Genomic DNA, 9,942 nt, shown 5'->3' with positions numbered 1-9,942 from the left:
CATCTCTGGAGATATTTAAGAGTAGGTTAGATAAATGTCTATCAGGGATGGTCTAGACAGTTTTTGGTCCTGCCATGAGGGCAGGGGACTGGACTCGATGACCTTTCGAGGTCCCTTCCAGTCCTAGAGTCTATGAATCTATGAAACTATGAATAAGATGGTATCTATCCATCTCTTTAATAAGCTGAGCAGGTTTAGTTGCTTTGTACATTTTTTCACATTCCAAATCCAATTTTCATAACTGATCTGGCCTTGAACAAGGGACTTTTCAGGATATTATCCACTAATGCACAGCTATATAACAATGCAGCTGTTATTAAAACAAGTTGGAATTAAATGGCTAAACCTCTAGTAACTGTTTTGAAAATGTAGGCATACATTCTGGGGGATATGGCCCATTTTTGTGGATTTTCAGACACAAATTACAGTGCTGGCATTTATTTGAAATGTTCTGCATTTCATGCACATATTCCGTTTTCCTGTATACAAGTCACAGTGAAATTCAGCTTAATTATAGTTTACTTTAGTGGCATTGTAATGCCTAATGAAATTAATCACTGCTTGAAGAAAGCAAAAGTCTCTACTTGCCTAAGGGCATCCTCTAGGTACCCTAATTGTTCTTTATGTTTGGGGAGAGGTGCTTCCACTTTACTTTAGGCCTCATTTAAGGCACAGCCCTGAATTGAGAGGAGAAGTTGTACTCCAGTGCCCAGTGGGAGCTTTGGGAAGCATCGTGCTTTAAGTGGGCACAGTGCCTCCTAGAGCATAGGGAGAATGTGGACTTTGTGCCCTCCTTGAGAAAGTTCAGTATCTGCTCTCTTCTAAGTCTGGCAACCGTCATTGGTTAGAGTATAGTCACAGACAGGGCCATGATCTTCCCACTCTGTCCAGCTATTTGGGCAAGCTAGTACTCTAGAGGCCTTCACTCAGTGAAGTGCTTGTGTTCAGACAAGATTGGAAACTGCCACTGTGCCTTGTCCCCACAAAGAAATTCAGTGGAATGAGCTCCTTGTGTTCTTGTTCATTCCTGGCATGCCCCCCACAGTTGCCAACTTTCATGTGGTAAATAAGCACCCGACCTTCACAATAGCCAAAAATCAAGCTTATCGCATTTCAAAACAAGGTCAAAAGAAGCCAACCCCGAAGTATCCCAACACTCTATGTGACTAGATCCCCCTGGTGTGCAATCTGGGACTGTGGTGGGCCTGCTGTGTACCCCTGACTCTCTCCCCCCCTTGCCTCTGCTTGCCCCTGCCCACTTGTCCCTGCTTACCGGGAGCTGATAAAAAAAAAAGAAAAAAAATGGCAACAAACTACAACAAGCCAAACAAGCAACAAGTTACAAGCCAAAAACTAGCCAACAAGGAACTCACAAGCCAATTAAGCCAAAAACAAGCCCAATTTCTGCATTTTTTCCACAGGTTTGGCATGTCTGTTGCCCATCCAGGTGAAACTTGCCCTTGTAATATATCAACAGTGCTATATTTGTTCTGCCTCATTATATATTTTGTACAGTGCATCTTAAACATCTATCTCCTCTCACAATACTGGGAGGAAAATTGTGGCTCTTTAGGAAATTGACAAAGGAGGAATGGGAGAAAAATAAGAAGGGAGACGGAGAGGATCATGAGTGGTGACGGAAAATCCAGGCACAATGTCATCAATCACTAGTAGTCATTAAATTATATAGCAATTATGGTAAGAATGAATGCAGTCTAACACATCTTTAAATTTTCATCCTGTTTATATAATGTTGTTGCCTTGTTAACAGTCATCTCTGCTGATCCCTTCCATCTGCTTCTCTTTTCATTCACAATCTGTGCATAGCGCACATCAGTTCCCCTCTGTTTCATCTGTATCAGCTGCAGTAGTTCTTTGCACATACTGAAATAACTTGATTTCTCTGCTTGTTTTCTCATTAGAGATCTTTTACTTTTAGTTTTGTCTTGGTAATGTGTATCAGTGGCACTGAGAATGTGGTGCATACAGGGACATCCCTGAGATTTACAGGGCTCTAGGTGTGTGGCCCTGAGGCAGACTCCTGCAAGCAGCATAGCAGATTTGAGTGTTAAGGAAGGTTTAGTAGCTAGGGAGACTTTAGGATGGCTTTGTCACCTATGAGGGGGATTGAGCATGTCATTCATCAGTGAGGGCTTCATGAGGGTTTAGGTGGGGTGGGATGCTGCACTGATTTCCCAGCCCATGAAATACAACAGGTAGGCAACCTTCAGTTAGATGTATGCCCTCCTTCTCAGGAACACCTTTATGAGAACTTATGAAGAGTCTAAACAGTAAGAAATACCCAAACAACAACTACAACCAGCAGTTTTCACATACAGACCTGTGAGCAGGGCTCCAGCTCACACTCAGATGTTTCACCCTTGCTGTCTCCTAGGCAGCCATTTATACTTCCCTGCTCCTTCTAGCAGTTCAGGTTTAATTGGCTGAAGCATTAACTCTTTAGGGTCTAGGCTTGGGAGTGCTGTTGTACCCTGTCACAAATGGCTTGAAGCACTGGTCACTGCCAGGGTGGTGCGGGTTGGTTGCCAAGTTGATCTTTTGGGATTGAGGCACAGGGTGAATGACAGACTAAGTCTGTGAGGTGCTCAACGTGTTCTGCACTGCAATACTGACAGAACAGATCTGAAAGTATGGGGTCCTGGGCAGCCACACACACAGGAAAACTCCTGACATACACAGTACTACCCTTTCACTCCAGAGCAGGTTTTAGGTGTTGTCAGGGTTCCCTCTCCACTTTGAACTTTAGGGTACAGATATGGGGACATGCATGAAGACCCCCTAAGCTTATTTTTTACCAGCTTAGGTTAAAAACTTCCCAAGGCACAATTTCCCCCTTATACCTTAGATTAAGTAACGCAGCCACCACCAAGTGATTTAAGCAAACATTTAGGGAGGGCCACTTGGAGCCCTTCCTTCCCCAAATATCCCCCCAAACTCCTACACTGCCTTTCCTGGAGAGGCTTGAGAATAATATCCTCACCAATTGGTACAGGTGAGGACAGACCCAAACCTTTGTATCTTAAAACAATGAAAAATCAATCAGGTTCTTAAAAGAAGAATTTTAATTAAAGAAAAGGTAAAAGAATTACCTCTATAAAATCAGGATGGTAAGTACTTTACAGAATAACAAAAGACTCAAGAACACAGAGAATCTCCCCTCTAGGCAAAACCTTAAAGTTACAAAACCAGGCATAAACCTCCCTCTGACACAAAGGAAAACACAAGCCAAAATAAAAGTAAACTAATGCATTTCCTTGCTAAATATGTACTAACTCTATAGGAGTTGAATTGCTTGCTTCCTTGATCTGTCTCTGGCAAGCACACAGAACAGACTGACCAAAAAGCCTTCCCCCTGCAGCCCCCCAGATTTGAAAGTATCTTGTCCCCTTATTGGTGCTTTTGGTCAAGTGTCAGGTAGGTTACCTGAGCTTCTTAACCCTTTACAGGTAAGAGGATTTTGTGCCTCTGGCCAGGAGGGACCCCATAGCACTGTATACAGAAAGGTAGTCACCCTTACCTTTATATTCATGACAGGTGTCTTGGTTAGGAAGTGTGTGAAAGCTTTCACTGTGACTGTATGGCTCATTTTGTTTTATAAAGAGAGGACTTCAGCCTCTGGGAATGCCAATATGTCCCCTTTCTTGAGCAAAATCTTCATTTAGAATGAAGTCTATGTTTGATTTTAAAGCAAAGCTTTTGTGTTTCAGTGGCGCATTAAAAATATCTGGTTTAAAGTTGACAGATAAAATAAATTTCAAAGGGATGTTATTATTATTTACATTTCACATAAAGGTTCCTTCTGTTTACTTAGGCACAAGGTTTTCCAGTAAAATTTGTGACAGTAAATTTCTGATATGGGTATGACCTTTATGTGTTTTTTTTGTATTATTATATGGAGATGTACTTATCTCATAGAAGTGGAAGGGACTTTGAAAGCTTACTGAGTTTAGTCCCCTGCCTTCACAGCAGGACCAAGTACTGTCCCTGACAGATTTTTGCCCCAGATCCCTAAATGGCCCCCTCAAGGGTTGAATTCCCCACCCTGGGTTTAGCAGGCCAATGCTCAAACCACTAAGCTATCCCTCCCCCCTTATACTTTCTGTCAAATGGAATTAAATATTAGTACTTGGGAAGTGTTGCATTTCTTACTTCATTTCATGGTATTTAGTTGCCTTGTCAATGAGATGACTCAGCTATAAATGGGTGAAACTGGAACTGAGTAGCAAATTATTATGCAACTTGATGGTTCCATCTTTGACACATGACAGACAGACACATTTGCTGTGTAATTTGTTGCTGAAAATAGGAGAATTCTTTTTATATTTCTGTGTCTTGAGGTTGAGTCTTTAGGAGAATTGTGCATCCAAAATGCATCATCATCATATAATCTTAGAAAACAAAGCACTAGTTTGTTAAAACTGGCAACACAAATTTGAACTGTCTTGTATATCTGAAAACAAACTTGTATCTTTCTGCATGAGAATGTATATACACTCAAGCTGCTATAACAAAAAAGGAAAAAAGCATTGTTATTTACGTAATTGTTTTAGCTACCTCTAGACTACTGTTGCTTTATACCTTTCCACACAGTACATGTGCAAGATAAATGTTTTAGTCTCATTATGTAAGTTTTTCCTACTTTTAACAGAACTTCCTATTCAATTAATTAGCTAAAAGAAATTGTTTTGAGTATATTGGCCCTTGGCTAATATTAGATATTTAATGTACCTAACAAGTCTTATATTATAATACATATGTCTTGTACTTTGAATGTTACGGTGGTAGTGTTTAAAGTCCTGCCTGAACTCTGGAAATAAAGGCCTTTAAAGGTCGCAATGTAAAAAGTAAAGAGCTAAATTCTGATGTGAGTGTTACTTCATTTAAGTAATTTAACTCCGCTGACACCAACTCTAAATAAGGTCCAGTTTTTGCAAAAAGTAGAGTATAATCTGTCAAAATTTATGCAAGCATACTAGAGTGGTAATTAGTTTACAGCTGCATTCTTCTTGGAACAGAGAGGATAGAACTGTTGGGTTTTTTTTTTCTGATTTGAAACAGCAGGTAGAATCCTAAAGAAAGAAGCTGATGGTTAGTATAGAAGTTTGAATTGACACAGTGTGACATCAGACAGAAAAAGTGAAGCCATGAATAAGCATTAAGGCTTCTTTAAAACTAGCAGTGAACAAAGCAGAATAAGTAATATGAACAGGGAAATGTAAGTTGAGAAGTGAAGAAGGCAAAGGAGAAACGACAGGTGAACCATGAGGTTTAGAAAATGCTCTCATCTGAAAGGTGACAATGGAACACAATGAAAAAGGTCAAAAAATAAAACCTCTAAAATCATTCATGAAACCTGGAAATGTCTGCTCTGAAAACCCTGGAAGACTTCTATGGGAAAGATACCACCACACAAAAGCCCCAATTATTAACACTTTTCAGACAAACGTATTGATTACTAAATCTTGTTTTATTCAAAATCATTGTTTTCAAACAAAGAATTCGTACTGGCCAATATGTTCTAATACTGAAAATGTGTCTCATTGGAAAGCCCTCTTCCTGCAATTCAAATAAGGAGAAAAAGTAAACAGTATATTATCTCAAGTAAACAGTATATTATCTTTCCTGAAAAGAAATTGTTGGAGTTGAGCAATTCAGAGGCTGATAATAATACTGCTCTAGCATCTTTCATGCAAGGCTCTTGAAGAGCTTTTTATTAAAAAAATGAATCCTAACAATACTCCCATGAGACACATTAGAAGTGAATAAAACATCACTATGTTAGCACTACAGCTCATTGAACTATCAGCTGTAAGTAGAGTCTCTAATTTAGACTATTTTTTCTGTGTGGATCATTTACAAACTGATCCATGTTGCTCATCATGTACTTGTTATCCACAAACATTTTGGCGGAAAAGTTTTCAACCCGGGGGTTGTTCTCAAACTCTTCACTTTGATTATTCTTTATGGGGTTTGATTGACTACCTAAGTCACATGGTATTGTTTCTGCTCTTTGATTAGATGAAAAATTTCTCAGACAAGATAATGTTTATTGATTAGTGAATAATGAATACAAGATACACTGCACATGTGGATTCCTTTGTATATATGTAAGGTCCAGTATTTAAATTAAGAACAGCCGTTCCTCAAATATTTATGTGAACAAAAATCCATTTGTGAAGAGCAAATAATAAGGGGTATTGTAAGCCAAACCACAATGCAGAGCTCAGCCACACATATCCTATTCTAAGCATGTGGGGAAATTAAAATAATCTTCCTTGCCCGTTACTCTGACTACATCAACCCATCTTTGCACCTCTCCAGTTTCTTACAGAAACAACTATGTACCTCTTCCCCTCCTACAAGTCTCCCCTCAAGACTTGCCTCGTTGGATTCTGATGCAAATAAATTATGACTTCAGGGGCAGACGGAGCTAGCTGGCACTTAGCATATAATAAAAAATAGCAGATGTGTGTATAAAATATAATACAAACAGAAAACTATATTAAAAGAATCTTAAGATTGCAAAAAATCAAGCACTCCAAAGTTAGAAAATTCCAGAATTAAAATTGTCCACAGGTTACAAAGTTATGCAGTGGAATTCTATAACTTTTCATACAATATTGCCACACATAATTTACTAGGACAACAATGTTCAGCAGATTATGAGTTTTCAAATGATACCTCAGAAGGCATACATATTACAAAATTTATCATTGTTTTATAAAAGGGATGAGCATAGAAGTACATACAGTCTGTCACAGAGTCTCTTTTAGAATATGTATAGTTGGTGAGTGTATTTTCCTGCTTCCTCCCTCTGCCAGAGTACTGTTAAAATTGCAGCCACAAGATGCTTCCAAGGACCCTTTTGAAACATACAAGATTATTCAAAGCATGCCCTATGAGGTATAAGGATAAGGTATTACATTATTAGTATGGGGAGTGAGCATGTTAATGCATGTGGTGAGTCTCCCAGTATGCCAAGTGTGAACTAGGTTTTTCCAAAGGCTGAGGAGACTTAGCTAACCTGAGTACTTGTAAAAACAAAAAACCTGACTTTTCACCAACCCTAACTTTAGTGCTTACTGAACATTATATAAGGCAAGACATTGAGGCATTATAGTGACTAAACATTACTGTCTTAATATTTTTGTCTGGGGGCCAGAAGCATTGATGGTAGTGGAGTGGCAGATATATATATGTATTTGTTTATCTATTGCTACATTTGTTATATTGGTATTACTACTTTTATTGGGGCTTGAGAGGCACATAACCATTACAACCTTCTGAAATAGACTTTTTATCATAATTGTTTGCAGGTGTAACAGAAGAGGAAACAAATGACAAATTCAAATTTCAGTAGTAAATATTTCAATCCTATTAGATGTGAAAAATTTTCACAATTACTCTGCACTACAGATCAGTTGCAATAAAAAAGCATTGTCACTGTCACTCATGTTTCACCCCTCATCTCTAACGTCTTTCAGTCTGCGTATCTACATGGGTGTTGAACTACAGGGAAAAACATTCGAAGTGAATGCCATGAGGTGACATGACTGGTGGTCTGGACTTTATTTAGGCCCCACAAAAGTTTGGCTATTTAAGCCTCAGTGCTTATTAAAGAGTCAAGTCATTGGGATAAGAAGGTGGTTTGGGTGATGAACAACAATCTGTCACTATTGTTAAAAGACAAGATGGAGAAAGGTGAGAGCAAGAGGGAAGAGGAAGTGGAATTGACAGTACATAGGATATGAGTGTACCTGCACATTGTATTGAGGTCTTTTAATCTGTGATTGTGAAATGCAAATCTGTACATAGAGGAAACCCCCCTGTTTTGACAGAAAGAATGCATAGATTCTGTAAAAGCAGCAGAGAGTCCTGTGGCACCTTATAGACTAACAGACGTTTTGGAGTGTGAGCTTTCGTGGGTGAATACCCACTTCGTCAGACACAGGTGCCACAGGATTCTCTGCTGCTTTTACAGATCCAGACTAACACGGCTACCCCTCTGATCATAGATTCTGTATTGACTACTGTATGAAATTAAAAGTGCATTCTTGTCTACAACTGTCAGTCAATAGGACGTAAGCACATATTGCTCTTCATTGGCACAATATCACCATTAAGGAACCAAATTCCTCTGACCTTACTTATGCAAAAATAGTCTCATTGACTGCCATGGGACTACTTGCAATAAGATTGGTATGATTTGTCTCTAGGTGTTAAACTGTATGTCAGACATCACTTAACCGATTTATCCCATTCTTTTCAGTCAGTGAGATGCTGCAACAGCCAAAATACAGTACCACAAACAACACTGTTACATTCTACACGTGAAAATTCATGCTTCACTTTTAGAATTAAAAGGAGTGCATGCATAAACCATTTATTAACTATCAATAACTCTGATTATGAAGATAATTATATCTTATCAAATAATATCAAATTTTGTACAGGAAAACATGGCAGTTGTGCTGATGTCCTTCATATCAAGCTTGAGGCCCATGTGAATTAAAATAGCAGCAGCATAAACCTCTTTAAAATGGAGATATGAAAAGAATATGGTTAAAGATTCTTACTTGGAGCAGTATTTCCAAATGCTAATAAAATAATAGTACATGTGCCGAGTCCCACAGTTACAATTGCTCATACCTTTGTGTCAAATCTTTGACTTTCATGAGTAGTCCAGGGCCCTCATCCATAAGCAACTATCCATGAGGGCAAGTTTGAGGCCCAGCTGAGTTCAATGGGGCTATTTAAGTGAGTAAGGAAAGAAGGATAGGCAATTTATTTTTGTACATTTCATAAACATTGAAAACAAAACAGAAGCTAATGTCTTCATTTTTTACTGGGAGTTATATTGATGTAGGATGACAGGATTTGCCCACATATGAAATTTATTTTCCCAGTACAGCAGTCTAATTTTCTTCAGTTGAGTTTTGTATTTCTTTTTACCAGTACTGTCCTGCAGTGGCTGTGAGGAGAGAAAAATGTATAAACGTATGAATTAGTGAATGTGGCTTTTAATATTAACACTCCTAGCACTCCACACCTGATTTGGAACTATTTGAATATCTGCATGCAAATAAAACTTAGAACATGAGACAGCCTGTGGATCAGGATGGTAGGAAGAAATAATGGGCCTGATTCACGCCAGCCTTGCATGTAGTATAGCCATTTACACCCTTTCAAATTGGGTTAAAATGTTACCTTGTCAGAAGAGTAACATTTTATGCTCATTTCATATTTTATTTTATAAATGACCATACAGGGTGCAGAGCTGTGGAGAATCAGACCTGGTATCTTGATTGAATATTGTATTATCAAAATGTAACTAATTGCCAACTTCATCACTGAACAGTTTTGTTGTACCTTGTCATGGATTCACCTGAACCAGTGGAGTGTCTCATAAAGCTAGTTCCCTTTCATTTTACATCAGGCAAACTGATACCCAACTTGGGATGGCCATCTGGGCATGAAGTTCTGCAATATGAACAAAACAGTATTTTGCTGACTCTGTCAAAAGGGGTAGTCAGTGTTAGGTCCTGATGAGACAGGGTTAAGATGAAGATCCTTCCTCCCTTCTCCCAGCTTCCCCAGAACTGCCCCCTGGAGGAAGGCAGCAGACAGCCATTTTTACCTTGCATGCTGGGCCTGATTGGCTTTTGCCCACTCCTGACCCTTCAAGCCACTGGGGGACCAATTTTTATTGGTTCAGCTAGCAACTGATCCTGTATGATATTCTAAAGGATCTCTTAGAGGTCTAAACCCACTGTTCTTTTCCCCTCACTTTTGAGCCGGATGCGCCAAAATGACAGGGTCTTGTCACACACTTCTTTCACCACCCTAGTTTTGCCCTTTTCCTACTGAAAGCTCTTCAGGGCAGAAATCAGGCCTAATTCTCCTCTCATTTGCACTAATTTT

General features: G+C 39.0%; 1 protein-coding gene across 2 annotated transcripts in view; it reads left to right on the top strand.

Moving 5' to 3' along the window:
* Positions 1-9,942, top strand: part of MYO16 (myosin XVI) — a 650,995-nt gene that overhangs the window by 268,886 nt on the left and 372,167 nt on the right. The gene's annotated exons all lie outside the window — the stretch shown is intronic.

Source organism: Chelonoidis abingdonii, chromosome 1 (genome assembly GCF_003597395.2).
Source record: "Chelonoidis abingdonii isolate Lonesome George chromosome 1, CheloAbing_2.0, whole genome shotgun sequence".
NCBI lineage: Eukaryota > Metazoa > Chordata > Testudines > Testudinidae > Chelonoidis > Chelonoidis abingdonii.
This window is presented reverse-complemented; position numbering and strand designations above follow the sequence as displayed.